This window comes from Stenella coeruleoalba, assembly GCF_951394435.1.
Source record: "Stenella coeruleoalba genome assembly, chromosome: 2".
Classification (NCBI taxonomy): domain Eukaryota; kingdom Metazoa; phylum Chordata; class Mammalia; order Artiodactyla; family Delphinidae; genus Stenella; species Stenella coeruleoalba.
The window spans coordinates 86944184-86962334 of NC_137147.1; the positions used below are offsets into that span (position 1 = coordinate 86944184).

General features: G+C 37.2%; 1 protein-coding gene across 3 annotated transcripts in view; it reads left to right on the plus strand.

Annotated features, from left to right (window-relative positions):
- The first annotated feature begins 354 nt into the window (after window positions 1–354).
- Window positions 355–18151, plus strand: part of CTDSPL2 (CTD small phosphatase like 2) — a 71308-nt gene continuing 53511 nt past the window's right edge. For 2 of the 3 annotated variants that reach the window (XM_079909879.1, XM_079909881.1), the window contains exon 1: window positions 355–848. The gene's annotated coding sequence lies outside the window, so the exon portion shown is untranslated. The remainder of the gene's footprint in view (window positions 849–18151) is intronic. The other variant, XM_079909880.1, reaches the window with a different exon arrangement.

Consider the following 18151-nt stretch of genomic DNA (forward strand, 5'->3'; position numbering starts at 1 on the left):
TGGAAAGAGGATCTTCAGGGGCCACCAGTATCCCAGGAAAGACGAAAGATTCGTCTTAACCTGGCCTCTGGCAGCACTGTCTACACACTACCTCCTCCTGCGCGCCAAGCCGTTAGTACCACCCGGTCCCACTCGGCTCCACCCACCTGGCGAGCCCGGGTTAATAAACCCTAGTCGCCAGGTTGCGCGAGGCGTTCCTAAGCCCCGCCTCCGGGGCGAGGGCGCCCTCCCCCTCCCAGTTCTGCCTAAACAGTTCCGTTAGCAGCGGGAGGAAAAAAACCGTCCTTCGGGTCCCCGCCTCTCCGCTCCCAACGCTTTACTCCCTACTCCCCTTGCGACCACTACACACAGCTACGGAGGCCCCTAAAGTACAAATATCCCCTAGGCACTGCCATAGTCTGATAGATTTTGTCCTTGTTACTTCATCCCGTTCCAGGGCCCTGCGTTCTGCTTTTGTCAGGAATTCGAGCTCCTGCGTTTCTTCCGGCGGCAGGAACTCTAACGCTTTTCACGGAAGTAAAGTTGTTTTGTTGGCTTTTTTTTGCGGGGGGAGGTGGCTTTTTTTTTTTTTTTTTTTTTTTGGCCGCTGGGGCTGCCCGCATTCCTTCCCTCCCACCTCGCGGAATTGTGGCGGGAGGGGGAGGAGAAAGTCAAAGCGCCTGCGCGGAGAGGCCGCTTTCCATCCGGGTCCCCGTCCGTGCGGTGCAGCAGGTCGGTAGGCGGGAAATGGCGACTGGCTGAAGGAGCTGGTTCTGTTGCTGCTGCGGGCTAAGCGGGAAAGACACCACGCGTTGCGCAGTCGGGACCATCGCCGGAGCCTGAGGACACTTCTCTGTCGTCACAGTTAGGTAATCCCACTCGTCCAGACGCTGCCGCTGCTCCCAGTCTTAGTCCTCCTCTTCCAGGGCCGTCTGCCGGGATCTCCTCCCCTTCTTAACCGGGTTCTCCAGCGGCTGCGGCGCCTTGGTAGTCATGCACTGTTGGCGCCTCGTACGTCCGCTGTGTGGAGCCGCTCTTCTCTGGACTTTCCCCTGGGAACAGAAAGGGAGCTCACTTCCCGCCAGCTTCGGCTCTCAGGCTGCGGCCTGTGTTGTGATTTCTGGGGTTAGATTTCACTTTGCTACCCACCCCCATCCCGATCTCACGTTCGTAGTCCGAAAACCTGTGGTCGTCCCTCCCGGTAATTGGGTTAGATCAGCTTTTCTAACCTTGACCCGTCTGACGTTTTAGGCATTTCATTCTTTCTAGTAGGGTGCTTTTGCGGGGGGAGGGCGTTGCTCTATCTCAGTTTTTATAAATACCTTTTGAGGATCTGGAAGAAGAGATTTCACTAAGTTCTGTTTGTCTACTGTTAAAATGTTGAGTTGACATTGTTAGCTTTTTCAAATTAAGAGTGGTGGTAAAGAACAACCCATGTGGAAGGCCTCTGGTTTCTGTAGTGGTCAATTAAGGGTGAATCTTACTGTACTTCGTATTCTACACTTTCTTTGGGTATCAAATGCCTGTATAGATGCTTATTTTTGTATTCTTGACTAGAATTCCATGGTAAATAATTGTATAAGTAAATCGTCTTTATTTACTTCTCACTTGAGTGGTGGCTGGAGGTGTGAAGGATGTTAAGCACTTTAGAGTACCTTAGGGAAACCTACAGAGATACTGCTCGTAAACTGCACTAAGATCCTGAAATGAAATGTACTTGGTAGATGTTCCTCCAAGGCAGGGATTTACCTTTCCAATGCTAATAAGGCAATACCAAGATTACTGCCTAACATAGGTATACAATTAGTGACTTAAAAGATTTATCTTCGTAATTTTCAGGTTGTAGATTTCTTTATATACTCTCTCCCCATTCTTTGCCAAGTTTTAAGTTTTCGTTTGTTGTCCAGCTGTTATCCTTATAAAAGCAAGGAAATGGCTAAAGCTACTTTTATTCTTCCTTCTTGTTCTTTTCCACATTGCAGACCAGTTGTCCATAAAGAGAAGTAATAAGGAGACTGTTGGTATTTTTCAGAATTTGTTTTTCAATATTGTTGAATTTGGGGCCTTTGTAGTTTTTTTTTTTTTAAACTAGTTAAATTAAGTTTTGAAAATGTGGTTCACATTACACGTCATTTGATGTTTGTAACTCAAAGGCTTTCAGCTCTCTAGGTTCAGTTTAAAAGACTTCACTATTGTTTGCATATTAGGATTAAATTTCATTAATAAACAGGAACAAACATTATTACAATTGTCATTTAGTAGATTCCCCCCCAAGGTCATAAAGAAAGTCAAGGCAAAATGTAGCTCTTAGGTGAAGCAGTCTTCTAGGATTGTGTTGAACTTCATACTTATCTTCAAAACCAAAAGAACAGGGGGTGGGAAGTGGAGGTGAGGGCATACTGGATACTTGCTCAGTCAATTTGTTTAAAAAATAGGGCCAAATATTTGACTTAAAAGGATGTAAAATAAATTATTGGTCTAGTGTAGGTTTTATCTGTACTTTAATGATCTTTTTGGGTAGTTTATGAAGCATTAATGTTTTAAATAAAATTTGTTTTACGGATAGCTGAGTGAGCACTGTTTGTAGACTTCGTCTTCAAGAACTCTTCCAAATTGTTTTAATTCTTCATTCATTTGATTCTTTTAATATTCTTCCCAGTATACGTTGAAAGGCTGTGAAAGCTCTAAGTGGTATAGTCCTTAACCTTTGTGGACGTGTAGCTGTACAGAAGTTCTAAATAGGATTCCATAGAAAAACCAAATAGAATTGGTGGGTTTTATAGTATTCTACGTAGTGTCTCTTGGACACTTCATTTGAGCTAGTAAGGTTATTCTTTTCTCACTATCAAGAAATTAAGAATTAGGGGTGTTTTATCTTTCTGAAATTCATCTAGCTGATCCGATGTTTGAGATTTCTGGTCAAGAGGATTCCTCACAAGATTATTATATTAGCAGAATCCATCCAATTCTGATTTTAAAAAAACCTTGGCTCTTTTGTTCAGAAAGGATGTTCTAGACTCGAGACTTGTAACTATAGGATTAATTGCAGATTGAATAAAATGGTATAAATTGATCTCATTCATAAGAGATTTTTCGATTAATGCGATAAAGAAAAAGTGGTTTGTCTGAATAAACAATATCTAACTAAATTGTAATTTACTGAGTTGTTGTGAAAGCATAAAGTAGAAAAGACACTTTAAGTCATAAATACCAGATGTTCTAAGAAGACCTCATATATGATATTCTCTAAGTAATTCTTTTGTGTAGGTTACCTGACCATTTTAACTGGATTGGCTACAGGGGTCATTTGCTCTACTTTGAAGATGAGAAGATTTAACAGAGATGGGACTTAAGATAAAACCGTACAACTTTTAGTTTCCACTTTACATTTGCCATGAGACATATATCTAAGCCAGACATATATTCACTACTGGTTTATGACTACATTAATTTTTAATTTAAATTGTATTAAATTATAATTGGATCTACATTACAAATAGGTGGACTAGGTGGTTGACTGTGTGGTATAATCTGAGATTTGCCAATGCCAAACTTTATTTGTGTCTCTCCTTTGTGTTATGGAATTCTTTCTAAAATGTTTCATTTAAAATTACAAATTCTCTGGAAGGAAAACTTTAAACTATTGCCTTTTATTGGCAATATTAGCACAGATTAGTTTATCAAATAAATTTGCTGATACCACAAACAGGTGAGGGTTCAGAGGCAGTGGAACAACAGAATTAAGCTTCTTTGCATTGGCTGTGATCAGGAGAGGTGTGGCATGTAGGAACATTGTCTGAGGGAGAAAGGCATGGTGGGAGTAGAGTTATAGTGAGAAGCTTGGGCCTCTTGGGGTCCTTTGGGAATCTTGTGAATCTGACTGACAGTAATGAGGAGTGAGACTAAGTGTGGTCCCAAAAAGAATTGTAGGACCTTAAGGACAAACGTGGTTTATAGCTTTGGCCTGCCCTTTTGTTTATTTACCTCATCTGCAGGTCCCCATTTAGTATGATATTTTTAGAAAAGAGTGAAGGAAAACACTAAAATGCCATTGAAAAAGAAAGTGTTGTAAAATATTTACATAAAAAGTCTTTTAACTTTAATATAAGGTCACAGTAGGCCAGTTAACTATATTAGGGACCCCAGGTTTTATGGTAATCATAGGCTCTCCTATATTCATTTAGAGAAATTATAGAAAAGGAAGTTTATCTAGATTAAACATGAATTATCAACTGTGCTTTGACTTGAGGTTCTAGCAGTCAGGTTTCCATAATAGCTATAATAATTTTAGGACAAGGAACTGTGTTTATTACTTTGATTAAAGAAACATAAAATTGTTCTAATAGAAGGCACTTGAATACTTCAGAAATAATTGGGATTATACTTAGTAATAGTGGCTTATATATAGTTTAGGAAGAATGTTTTCTTTCTTTGGACTAAATACTTCTATATGGAGAAATTGGAAACTAAAAAGGCAGAATCATTGCTAAAAATAAATAAGAAAGGGATATTAAGAATCTGTTAGCATCATGACATGATATTTTAAGTTTCTCGTGTTGACCAGTTAAAGTAATGTTTAAGTAGGAATTCAAAATATATTTTATTAAAAGAAGAGTATATTATTTGTTAAAGAAAAATATACAGAACCAATAAGTATCTTTTCAGTTGAGAACAACTATGATTATTTGTTTCAGTAATAATTGCTTTCTTTCTGATATTCCCCAAATATATATGATTATTCTATTGAGTTGAAATTGATTAACTTCACACTGACTTTACAAGTACCTGCTTTAGTGTATTTTGTTAAATAAGATAATTATACAGTAAAATCCTTTAATTTTCTGATGTACTGATAAAAATTATTTGAAAAATATAATCACATTTCAAACAATCATGCATTTTTCCCTCATTGGTAATATACCATTTTACTTTATTTTATTTTACTTTTTTAGTAGTAGCAAACAAGAGGGCACTTCTGTTAGAGAATTATGATCTTACCTCCTCTTTGACTAGTAATTTAGATAAAAATTCTTAAAACTCTTCTTAAAACTTTTTGTCTTCGGTTTATTCAATCATAATGATTAGTTTTTCTTTGGTAGGTAGCATTAATAAGAATAGTAGGAAATTATTTCAGGTACTCAAAGATTTTTAATTAATAACTATTTTTCCTTTTTGCCAACATCTCATTGATTCTTTTATTATCAACTTAATGTGTTCTGAGAGTTCCATATTTCTACTGGCCTGAGAGTAAGTTGAATATAAAATTAATTTTCTTTAAATAGAAGCTTTTATTGAAGGAGTAGTTATATCTCTCCCCTTGCCCAATTTTGGTGAGAACTACTTAAAAAGCATTCTTAGGAAAATTCTGCCAAAATTAACTTCACGTTTTTATTCTTCAAATTTTCTTTAATGTATCCAATAAGTACATTGTAACTTGCATGTATACAGGTAACTCCTGTAAATTTTAAAAATTGCATATATTGGAATATATTCCATAGAAAGGATAGTAATATGATGAAAAGTGATACACTGGAGTGACAGGTTTCCTATGTGCTTTTTTTTTAATCTCATTAATAGCTTTTTAATATGATTTTTTAAATTTTATTATTTCTTTTTGGTTGCATTGGGTCTTTGTTGCATTGCGTGGGCTTTCTCTAGTTGCGGTGAGCGGGGGCTACTCTTCACTGTGGTGCGTGGGCTTCTCATCGCGGTGGCTTCTCTTGTTGTGGAGCACGGGCTCTAGGCTCGCGGGCTTCAGTACTTGTGGCTCGCCGGCTCTAGAGTGCACGCTCAGTAGTTGTGGCGCACAGGCTGAGTTGCTCTGCGGCGTGTGCGATCTTGCCGGACCAGGGCTCGAACCCGTGTCTCCTGCATTGGCAGGTGGATTCTTAACCACTGCGCCACCAGGGAAGCCCTCCCATGTACTTTTGACAAGTTTCTAATGAATATTATAGTACTCAGTTCTTATGAATTCATAACTATATTTTTTCTAAAATAGCACATTTTGTTATAAAGTTTTATTGGTATGAATTTCTTTCATGCTGTGTAATAGAATACTTCTTTTTACAAGATGTGTACATTATACTTACTGCAGTTAGTTAAAATTAGAACAATCTCCAAATTACTGTTGCTTTAAAGCTTAGGTGAGAGAAATACAAGTCTGTCCTCAGCAGAAGCACATACTGTCTCATTCGGTACATAACAAATATTGATTTTGCCCTAATGGTATTTCTGCTGAGTACATGCAAAGTTTTAAGTTGGGGTCCTGATAATAGTATTTTAAAACATGTATGTGAGTGGCTGTATTTTCAGTGATCAACAAACGAAATAATGCCATCTTTAAAAAATCATTTCATATTTTCATTGAGCATTTTAGTCATCAATAATCTAACAACCCAGAGAAAATTAATTGACCATGGTTTTAGAAAAAACTTTTTTTTTTTTTGGTTGTTGTTCATTGAAGAAAACTTTAAGAGGAAAAAGAGCCATAATTTTATCAACCCAACTCAATAGCAGTTTTTTTTCCCAAATATTTTTGATTATGTTTATAGTTAGTAGTTTTTGAAGAATTCCATTATCTAGTTTAAAAAAGGAGAGAAAGTTATGTATCACATAATAATAACCTGAAAAGACCACTTTATCACATACTTTGTTGGGCAGGGTTCAGGGAAAAGAATCTCCCTGTCTTGGAGTTGATGCTTTATATAATCCTCCTCTACTTAATCCTCCTGCCCTATTTGACTTTTGACTTTTATTAGGTGATAAGTGGGAGGGACCAAGAAATCTCTTCTTTCTGTAAAGTCATTCAATGAAGGGCTTGGGAAAGTAGTAAAGGAAGGAGAGTAAAAGTGGACAGTTGTAGTATCTGAACCTGTTGATTTCAGATTATTCAACTGGAAATATAGTGAAAACAGATACTGATACTTTTGTCATTTGGTGTCAACTAAGGCAGTGATTTTTAGCTTTTTCTTTCATGAGTGTAAATTGAGTAGTGATACCATTTATAATAGAATATAAATTAACAAACTCAGAAATTTAGAGCTAGAGGAGACTAAAAGGGTCGTCTAGTCTTTGTTTCCTTAATGATGAACGATCTGAAGACTTTTTAACATGTAGTAAGTGTTGGTCTTAATTAGGGTGCTTCTAGATAAGTTGTATGTGATAGAAGGATGAAAACAGCTCAGATTAATTAATGTCTCATCTCCTGTTGTGACAGCTCTCTTTTTAGGTAAAATTTACATGTAGTAAAATGCATAGATCTGAAGTCCAATAACTTCTTTTGCTGTTGAGGAAATGAAATGCTAGAATGATTGCATGACTTAATTAGTGTCTAATCAGTGTTACAGCTAACTAGTGATAGATTCAGGACTGATACCTCCCAGTCCAGGGGCTCTTCCTCTAGTAACTCCCTCAGGAGCCTACTCCAGAACTTTGCATGCATATTTTCTTTATATAGGCAATTTATAACTTATATATACCTAAATTTTATGGGGAAACCCAGACTTTGTTGCCTTTAAAGTTTGATTTGTGATCTTTTTACAATTTTCTTATTCATATTTTTTTGTCCACTTTCGTTTCCCTTTTCTCTCTTTTATTCAGCAAAAATTTGTTTGAAAGAATGCACATTAGATTAGTCCTAGATAATTTGTTAAGAATCCTTCATATATAATGTGCTGTTTTGTTGTTTTGATAGAAAATTGTGTACTCAAGACCTCAACAGCGAATTATCAACTGAGTTTATGCTTGTATCATTATTATAATCTTGTTAGCACAAGACAATTTGCAGCCATAATTGTTGGCATCAAATATTGCTTGGGGTCAGGGATTTTGTGAAAAGGAAGGAAATCTTATGAGGAAGGAATATTTTTAGTTTTATTCTTGCTCTTTTTGTGAGCAAGAATTGATTACTGCAGTGAGGATTTTGTGTTTCAGTGACATATTTTTTTCCCTATTCTCTTGTCTCTTTGAGGGAAATGAGAAAAATTATAGTTCAGTTCAACAAAGGTTGAGCTTTCATGTGTACCGGGTTGTTGGAGTTACAGATAAGATCTCTGCCTTCAACACTCTTACAATTTAGTGCAGTTAAAGATATATAAATAGATTATTTCAGTACGATTTGTTAAAAGCTAAGGAGAGATAATCACCAGTTTACACAGGCATGGGCATGTGGGGGTGGTTACTTATTGGGGTGCATGGTACTTGGGCTGAGCTTTAAATGATGAGGATAAGAATTAGTTGAAAGGAAGGAATATTTGAGGTATAGAGAAAAAGCAGAAGCATGATACAGCAGTGTGGGCAAGAAACTATTATTACTGGAGTGCAAAGAGTGAGGCAGCAAATAGCAGTGAAAAAAGACTTGGAGAGGTAGATCTTGGAGGGTTTTATATATATTGCTAGAGTTTAGTCTTTATTTTGAAGAGAGTTCGTGGGATGGAACAGGCAGATTTGTAGAGTGCAGAGGATGGATTTAAAGGGGGAAGACTGAGAAATATTTTAGAGGTAGAATCATGAGGATTTGGTGATTGTAGGGGACAAGGGAGGGGAAGAATGACTAGGTGTTTAGGATGGCTTCTGGCTTCATTGATTAGGCAGATTACTTGTGATTAAGAATATAGTAGAGCCGGGGGGGCGGGAGGCGCTTCCCTGGTGGCACAGTGGTTAAGAATCCGCCTGACAATGCAGGGGACATGGGTTCGAGCCCTGGTCCGGGAAAATCCCACATGCCGCGGAGCAACTAAGCCTGTGTGCCGCAACTCCTAAGCCTGTACTCTAGAGCCCACGAGGCTCAACTACTGAGCCTGCATGCCACAACTACTGAAGCCCACACACCTAGAGCCACAACAAGAGAAGCCCCCACAATGAGAAGCCCACGCACCGCAACGAAGACCCAATGCAGCCAAAAAAAAAAAAAAAAGCTGAGCTCATTTTATTTAAAAAGAATATAGTAGGGGGACTACCCTGGCGGTCCAGTGGTCAAGACTCCACAATTCCAATGCAGGAGGCTCGGGTTCCATCCCTGCTCAGGGAACTAAAAAGGAATACAGCAGGAAATATACAAAAGGAAGAGCAGGTTTGGGAATAGGGGTGGGATAGGAAAGGTGAATTCAGCCTTGGGTAAGTTGAATTTGAGGTGCAGAGTGAAAGTGTTGAGAAAGCTGTTGGATGATAGTCTGAAATTTATAGATGATACAAAAGCTAGAAGAATTAATGTTGCAATTTGGAAGAGGCACCCACGCCCAATCTTTTTAGCTGGGCTGCAGATACATAGAAAGCAAACTTAATTGCTTGGTTTTAAATTGCTGAACAATCAGCTTTTTCTATTCCTGAGATGAGATCTGGTTCAAATGTTGAAAAGTGGAAATGTTTTACATTATATACTCGCCCCCCAATGTCATGAGTTCTTAAGCTTAAAATGTTGTTGCATCCATTGCTATGTTTGTTTTGTGATGTAATCTACTTAAATTGTATCTACTTCATTCATTAGTAGTAGATTTATTTCCCTGATGTACTCATTTCCCAATCTTTACTTGTATTATTTTATTTTTACTGGTAATAGAAAAGAATTTATCTAGTAATGGAGCTCTAAAGAACCTAGAGGATTGTTAATTTCTAACATAAGTAGTAGAGTTAGCAAGATGAGGCTGTATATGTATGTGTAAAACTCTTCCTTTTATATTTTATGTTTAGGTAATAAAATTAGACTATTGCAGATATTATGTAGGCAATTTCTGATCAGTACTTGGCCCAATTGGTATGTATTGTTTTTGGTTTTGGTCAGGTAATGCTGGCCTCATAAAATAAGTTGGGAAGTGTTCCCTTCTGTTTTCTGGAAGAGTTTGTTGTTTGTTTTGTTTTTATTAAGATGTTTGGTAGGATTCTCCAGTGAAGTCATCTGGGTCTGGAATTCTCTATGTTGGAGACTTTTCCTGCAATTTAATTTTTTTTAGATATGGGGCTGATCAGGTTATCTTTTGTTTTTTTGGTTATAAATTTATTTATTTATTTTTGGTTGCATTGGGTCTTCGTTGCTGCACGTAGCCTTTCTCTAGTTGTGGCGAGGGGGGCTGTGTGTGGGCTTCTCATTGCGGTGACTTTTCTTGTTGTGGGCTCTAGGTGCATGGGCTTCAGTACTTGCGGCACGTGGGCTCAGTACTTGTGGCTCACGGGCTCTAGGGCTCAGGTTCAGTAGTTGTGGCTCACGGGCTTAGTTGCTCCACAGCATGTGGGATCTTCCTGGACCAGGGATTGAACCCATGTCCCTTGCATTGGCATTCGGCCACCAGGTAAGTCCCTTTACAGGTTATTTTTGTTGGATGTAAAATCCTTGGTTTACATGTTCTTTTTTTTTGGGCGGGAGGTGGGGCTGCGTTTGGTCTTAGTTGCTGCATGTGGGCTTTCTGTAGTTGCAGCGAGTGGGGGCTACTCTTCGTTGTGATGTGTAGGCTTCTCACTGTGATGACTTCTCGTTGCGGAGCATGGGCTCTAGGCGCGTGGGCTCAGTAGTTGTGGCTTGCAGGCTCTAGAGCGCAGGCTCGGTAGTTGCGGCGCACAGGCTTAGTTGCTCTGCAGTATGTGGGATCTTCCTGGGCCAGGGCTTGAACCCATGTCCCCTGCATTGGCAGGCGGATCCTTAACCACTGCGCCACCAGGGAAGGCCAGTTTACATGTTCTTTCCTTGATTATTTTATTTTAAATATTTTACTCCATTTTTTTCTGGCATAAAGCGTTGCTATTGAAAAATTTAGAATAGTCTCATATTCTGTCCATTATAAAGTCACTTAGTGTATGCCTAAATCAGGGGTCTGCAAACTACTGCCCATGGGCTGACTGCCTGTGCTTGTAAACACTTTTTTTGTACACAGCTATGTCTGTTCATTTACATATTGTCTTTGGCTGCTTATGCTATGCAATGCCATAGACAATTTGGAAACCAGTGAGCATGGCTGTGGACACTGGACATTGATATTTGAATTTCATATAACTTTCACCCTATGGTTTGTAAGCCTAAAATATTTACTCTCTGATTCTGTAAGAAAAAGTTTGCCTATGTCTATCTTGCCTATATGTCCAAAGAATTTTTCCCCCATTTCTTAAAATTCAGTAATTTAAAGTTCTAGTAGCTCATACTAGACTGTCTTGGTATTTGTCTTTCTGGGTTGCTATTCTCATGTCTGTGTCTTTCAATACATGGTTTCAGACTTCTGTTTCTGGAAAGTTTTCTTGTTGTACTTTTGAGTGTCTGATCTTTGACTCTCTTCAATATTTGATCAGTTTTTCTTGAATCTGCATTTTTTTAATGTTTAGAAATATGTCTTCTTTTTTCTATCTGTTGTGTTCATTTACTTCTTTGTTCTTTTTTCTTTAGTCTTCATTTATGAAATAATTTTTTTTTTTACTTTTTAATTTTTTTCTGACTTCTGTCACTTTATCCCCACCCCCCTGAATTCCAGTTAAATTTGTTCTTATATTAGTGGTTTTAACCTTTCCTTGGAAGTGGTTTATAGTTGCGATCTGTCTTTATGGGGTTACTTTTTGTAATTTTATTGTTTGTAGGAAATTAGGGATTTTATTCTGCTTCTCTTTTTTTTTTCTTCTTCTTATGATAACTATATGGGCTCTGGTCTGATTTCTGTTACTTTTTAATGTGAAATTTGTTTTCCTAAACTTTTAGAAGGAGCTTTGGTTAAAGATAGGTTTTGGCTTAAGTGGAACTTTCTGTTGTTTTCTTATAGTGTTTGAAAATATGGAGGACTGCTCTCTGAGATTGCTTAGTTTATGTTCCTCTTTCTGTCTTTTTCTAGTATTCTGTTTGCTTTTCTCATTTGATTCTGTCCTACTCTGTTTTGACTTTATTCGGCAGTTTCCTCGTATTGAACCCTGTCAGTAGCTCTCATAGTCAGGATTTTTGTTCTTATTTTTTAATGGAAAATATCAAACATATGCACAAAGTAAACAATGGTATCGTGAATCTCCATATAACCATCACTCGGTTTTAGTAGTTATTAACACTTTGTCTGTCTTCTTTGATCTATACCTCCACCCACTCCTACCTGGTTGGTTGTTATTCATAAGAACTTTTTATAGGTGTTTATTTAGGTAAATTTTATATACTTTGAAATACATAGATCTTAGCTGTAAGTTTTGACAAATCTACACCCGTATCACAATATAGGACATTTCCTTTCCTCAAGGCAACTTTTATTCTGATTTTTTTTTCTCCTTAGATTATTTTTGCCTCTGCCTTTTTAATGCCATCACCAAATGCATACTCTTTTGTGTCTGCCATTGCTCAGTGTCTGTGAGATTCTTTCATGTTGATGATGATATTAGTAATTGTTGCTTTCTGTTTCTGATTATTATTCCACTGTAAAAAACAAAGCAAAACCCACAATATTCATCTTTCTGTTGCTGAGCATTTTCGTTGTTCCCAGTTTGGGGCTATTGTAAATAAAGCTGCCAGGAACATTTTGGTAAAAGAACCTTGTGGACATGTTTATATTTCTCTTGTTTAAAAACTTAGAAATGAAATTATTGGATCAGAGGGCTATGTGTTGTTTATTAGAAAGTGCTCAACTTTTACCAAAATTACATTCCCATCAGCAAAATATGAGAGTCCTCATTGTTCTACATCCTTGCTACCATTTATTGTTGTCAGTCTTGTACAATACTTTTTACGATTCAAGTAGATGCGGATTAGTATGCTATTAATGTTTCTGACTTACACTTCTGATAATAAATAATATCGAGTATCATTTCATATGCTTGTGGCAAGTTATCTAGCTGTTATGAAATATCTTCTCAAATCTTTTGCTCATTTTTTTCTACTGGTTTGTTTGTCTTCGTTGTGTTTTAGGATTTCTTTGTATTCTGCATACAAGTGCTTTACAAGATACATGTTTTATGAATATTGCATCAGTTTGTTGCTTGCCTTTTGATTTTTTTTTTACTGGTGTCTTTTGGTGAACAGAACATTTTTAATGTTTATTAAGCCAAGTTTATTCAGTTTTTCCTTTTATGGTTATTGCTTTTATAGTTATTCTTTGTTTAAGAGCATTTCATCTACAAGGAGATAGTTTTACTTTCCCTTTCTGACATAGGTTTCTTTTCTTTTCTTGCTTAATTGACTAGAACCTACAGTAAAATGTTGAATAGAAGTAGTGAGAGTAGACATCCTTGTCTTATTTTTGGTCGTAAGAGGAAAGGCATTTAGCTTTTCACTATGAAGTATGATGTTAGCTCTGGGGCTTTTGTAGATGTCTTTTATTGGGTAAGAATTCCCTTCTACTCCTGGTTTGTTGAGGTTTGTTTTTTTTTTTTTTGCGGTACGTGGGTCTCTCACTGTTGTGGCCTCTCCCGCTGCGGAATACAGGCTCCAGACGCGCAGGCTCAGCGGCCATGGCTCATGGGCCCAGCCGCTCTGCAGCATGTGGGATCCTCCCGGACCGGGGCACGAACCCGTGTCCCCTGCATTGGTAGGCGGACTCTCAACCACTGCGCCACCAGGGAAGCCCCTTGTTGAGTATTTTTATTGGAAAAGGATGTTGGGTTTGGTCAGATACTTTTTCTGTATCAACTGAGATGATTGTGTGGAGTTTTTCCTTTATTCTTTTAATATGGTGTATTAGATTGATTAGTTTTCATATTAAACCACCCTTGTATTCCTGAGAGAAATACCACTTGGTCATGGTGTGTAATCCTTCTATTAAGCTGCTGGATTTGGTTTGCTAGTATTTCGTTGAGGATATTTCTGTCTATGTTCCTAAGGGATATTGATGTGTAGTTTTCTTGTAGTGTCTTTGTTTGACTTTGGTATCAGGGTAATGCGCCTCATAGATTGAGTTGGGAGGTGTTCCTCAATTTTTTGGAAGAATTTGAGAAAGATTGGTGTTACTTCTTTAAACATTATGTAAAATTTACCAGTGAAGCCACCTGGTCCTGGACTTTTCTTTGTGGCAAGTATTTTTTTATTATTAATTAAATCTCTTTACTTGTTATGAGTCTTTTTCTGTTTTTTCTTGAGTCATTTTAGTTGTGTCTTCTTAAAAATGTGTCCATTGAATCTAGGTTATCTAATTTGTTGCTGTACAGTTTTTCGTAGTATTTTCTTATAATCCATTTTATTTCTGTGAAGTTGGTATTAATGTCACTTCTTTCATTGATGATTTTAGTAGGTTGAGTTTTCTCTTTTCTTCTTGTCTAGTTCTAAAGATTTGTCAATTTTGTTGCTCTTTTCAAAGAACCAACTTTAGGCTTCATTGTTTTTAAAAAAATTATCTGTTTGATTTATTTTTGTTCTATTTCTTTATTATTTTCTTTCTTCTGCTTGCTTTACATTTAGTTTGCTTTTCTCTTTCTGGTTTTTTAAGCTAGAAGGCTTTTTTATTGATTTGAGGTCTTTTTAAAAATATTAGCCTTCACAGCTATAAGTTGTCCTCTGAGCACTGCTTTTAGGGGCATGCTATGAGTTTTGGTGTGCTGTGTTTTTGTTTTCATTCATTGTGAAGTATTTTCTAATTCCCCTTGTGATTTCTTCTTTGACACAGTGTTTATTTAGGACTTTGTTGTTTAATTTTTGCACATTTGTTAATTTCTCAACTTTCCTTCCTTGTGATTTCTAATTTAATTCCAGTGTGGTTGGAGATCATATACTTGTATGATTTCAGTTATTTTATTTATTTATTTTATAAATTTATTTATTTTATTTATTTTATTTTTGATTGTGTTGGGTCTTCATTGCTGTGTGCAGGCGTTCTCTAGTTGCGACTGGGGGCTACTCTTCGTTGTGGTGTGTAGGCTTCTCATCGTGGTGGCTTCTCTTGTTGCAGAGCACGGGCTCTAGGCGCGGGGTCTTCAGTAGTTGTAGCATGCAGGCTCTAGATTGCAGGCTCAGTAGTTGTGGCACATGGGCTTAGTTGCTCTGCACCGTGTGGGATCTTCCCAGACCAGGGCTGGAACCCATGTCCCCTGCATTGGCAGGTGGATTCTTAACCACTGTGCCACCAGGGAGACCCGATTTCAGTTCTTTTAAAGGTGAGACTTGTTTTGTGTCTTAACATGTAGTCTTTCATGGAGAATATTCCATTTGTAAGTTGAGAAGAATGTGTATTCTGTTGTTGGATGGCGTGTTCTATGTATATGACTCTTAGGTCTCAAGAATCGTTCAGGTCTTCTGTTTCCTTATTGATCTTTTGTCTAGTTATTCTATCCGTTTTTGAAAGTGGAGTATTAAAGCCTCCAACTCTTGTTGAATTGCCTGTTTTTCACTTTGATTGACAATTTTAACTTTATATATTTGGGGACTCTGTTGTTAGGTACGTGTATGTTTATAATTTCCCTCTAAGTGCTGCTTATTACATCCCAGAAATTTTGATGTGCTCTCTTTTTGTTAATTTTCATTACAAAATATTTTGTATTTCCCTTGTGAATTCTTGTTTGACTCATGATTTATTTATAAATTTAAAAAATTTCAAGTATATGGTACTATTTAAGATTTCTTTTGTTTTTGATTTATAATTGTGGTCAAGGAACATACTTTGTAAGATTTTAGTCTTGATGGTCAGTTTCAAAAGTTCATGAGGGCTTGACTGCTCCAGCCCTTTTAGAACTATTAAGTATACCTTTTACAACTCATTATTGGAATGGACTAAAACCCTCTACATTTCAGCCTCCTTCTTTAAATGCTCTTGTCTTTCTTTCCAGTGACTGGTTATTTTTAAGTTCAGAGGACTTTTCTCCTAAGCTTTCCTAAAATCTTCACTCTCCATGAAGAGTGATCTAGCATTTTATATATACACTATGATGTGTATCTATCCTTAACCTGTTAAACTTTTTGATTCTCATGGGAAGAGGTATCATTTTTATCCTTTTATTACCATACTGGTAGCAGGTGACCAATATTTAAATTTTAATGAGCTGAACCCCTTGGACTGAACTAGCTATATGTGTTTAGTCTTTTAAGACCTACTTTATATGAAGATATTATTTCATAAAATTTTTAAATTTCCATTAAAGATTCTGGGTTTAAGATAGGTTCACCCATAGGTATTTTTGAAAATATTAAAAAAAAATTTTACAGATTTTTAAAGAAATTGAATACAAATAACTTTCTTTTTGAAAAATTACCCCATGCATTTGCTTTATGGGAATTTTCCTTTTTAAGGAGTGCTGTGCTGAAGAACAAAGGAATTAAGACAAATTTATACACTGTAAATAGAGTTATTTAAGTAAATAATACATACCTTGAGTAAATCCCTTTAGAAGTTAACATTGACTCTTTAGGAGAAAAGGCAGTATTTGTTTTATTTGGGGATGACAGCTTAAAACTGAACACTACTTGGTGATGAAAAACAAATGGTTGTTTGGAAAGATATTTTAGGACTCCTCTGGTGAAGCCTTTGAGGTTGGGACTTTTTTGTTGGAGTAGATTGTGTGTGTGTGTGTGTGTGTGTGTGTGTGTGTGTAGTTTCTATATGTTAAAAAAGGGAGGGGTCCTAACTTTTTTTCTGTGACTGTTGTGTTGCATTACTAAGGACACGACTTTTTGTTTGTTTGTTTTTTGTTTTTGGCTCTGTTGGGTCTTCATTGCTGCACCGCGGGCTTTCTCTAGTTCCGGTGAGCAGGTGCTACTCTTCGTTGAGGTGCGCAGGCTTCTTGTGGTGGCTTCTCTTGTTGCGGAGCATGGGCTCTAGGCGCACGGGCTCTAGAGCGCAGGCTCAGTAGTTGTGGTGCCGGGCTTAGTTGCTCCATGGCGTGTGAAATCTTCCCGGACCAGGGCTCGAACCCATGTCCCCTGCATTGGCAGGCAGATTCTTAACCACTGCGCCACCAGGGAAGCCCAAGACACGACTTCTTAAGCTTCCTAATTTGTCTGCGAAGACCCTACTCTTTGCCAAGAATTTCTTCACCTTTAGGAGTTTAGAGTGCTTAACTGGTTAGACTTTTTTGCTAATGCATTCACTGTTGTGAGTAGTTTTACTCTTCTCTGCACTTTATAGCTTTTCTAATTCCTTCTTCATTTTGAGCATCAAGATGGTAAGATGAATAATGTATTCATTATACAGGTGAAAAAATATTTAAGTGGCTATAGCTTAGCTATGATTGAAGTAGGATTAGACCTAATTAATATCTCTCAATTATTAGTGTAGTAGTTTTTGTATTCTATTTCACAGATTATAATTCAGGGAATGTTCTCAACTACTTCTAAGTCTTGGGACAATTTTTGCCAGCCATTAATTTTCTCATCAGTGAAATGAGAGAGTTCAAATCGATGGCCTCATATTTTCTGTCTGATGTGAATTTGGTATTTAAAGGGTCATTACAAACAAATGGCCAACAGGCACAGGAAAAGATGCTCAACATCATTAGCCATTAGGAAATGCAAATCAAAGCCACAATGAGATACCACTTCACCCCCACTAAAATGGCTATAATAAAAAAATAAACAAGTAGCAAGTGTTGGTGAGGATACGGAAAAAGTGAAAACCTTGTACATTGCTGGTGGGAATATAAAATGGTGCCGCTGCTGTGGAAAACAGCAGTTCCTCAGTATGTTAAACATAAAATCACCACATGAACCAGCAATTCCACTCCTGGTTACATACCCAATAAAACTCAAAACAGGTGGTCAAAAAGAAACTTGTACATGAATGTTCACTCCAGCACTATTCACACTTAACCAAAAGGTAGAAACAACACAGATGTCCATCAGTAGATGAATGGATAAACAAAATGTAGTCTTACCCATTCAATGGAACATTACTCAGCCGTAAATGGGAATAATGTACTGATACATGCTACAACATGGATGAACCTTGAAAACATTATCCTAAGTGAAAGAAACAGTTATACAGGACCATATATTGTGTGATTCCACTTACATGAAGTGTCCAGAATTGGGAAATCCATAGAGACAGAAAAGAGATTAGTGGTTGCTTAGGGCTAAGGGCAGGGGGAAATGGGGATTGACTGCCAATAGGTATGGGGTCTCCTCTGGGGGGTGATTGAAAATGTTCTGAAAATAGATAATGGTGATGGTTGGACAACACCGCAAATTAATAAATGTCACTGAATTGAACACTTAAAAAAAAAGATCATTACATATGGTAACATCAAATACCACAGAATGATCCAGTCATTCTTGTTATATTGATACTTGTATACTTGTTGATATTTA